Genomic DNA, 306 nt, shown 5'->3' on the forward strand with positions numbered 1-306 from the left:
GCCCCCCAACACCAGGGGATGTTTGGGGGCAGAGCCCCCGATTGGTCAAGCCCAGTCACGGAAACCTAGACTGCAACTCTATATGATTTTATCATGTGGAGTTGGGGACAGGTTACAAACTTTGAACTGTACACAGAATATTTCCTAATGTTGTGATCTCATGGCCTTTCTCCATTCCAAATAATTTTTGATGTTAAAGAGGAAGAATGTCTGTGTGGTATTAATTCCATATTTCATTTAACTCATTCTCTATATCCATCCACTGAACCATCAACACCATATATTTACTTTGTACATCCTAATGTG

General features: G+C 40.5%; 1 protein-coding gene across 1 annotated transcript in view; it reads right to left on the reverse strand.

Annotated features, from left to right (window-relative positions):
• LOC119586286 (vacuolar protein sorting-associated protein 41 homolog) overlaps positions 1–306 on the reverse strand; it is a gene marked incomplete in the record, with an annotated part of 18,266 nt that overhangs the window by 17,152 nt on the left and 808 nt on the right.

Source organism: Penaeus monodon, chromosome 21, assembly GCF_015228065.2.
Source record: "Penaeus monodon isolate SGIC_2016 chromosome 21, NSTDA_Pmon_1, whole genome shotgun sequence".
Lineage (NCBI taxonomy): Eukaryota > Metazoa > Arthropoda > Malacostraca > Decapoda > Penaeidae > Penaeus > Penaeus monodon.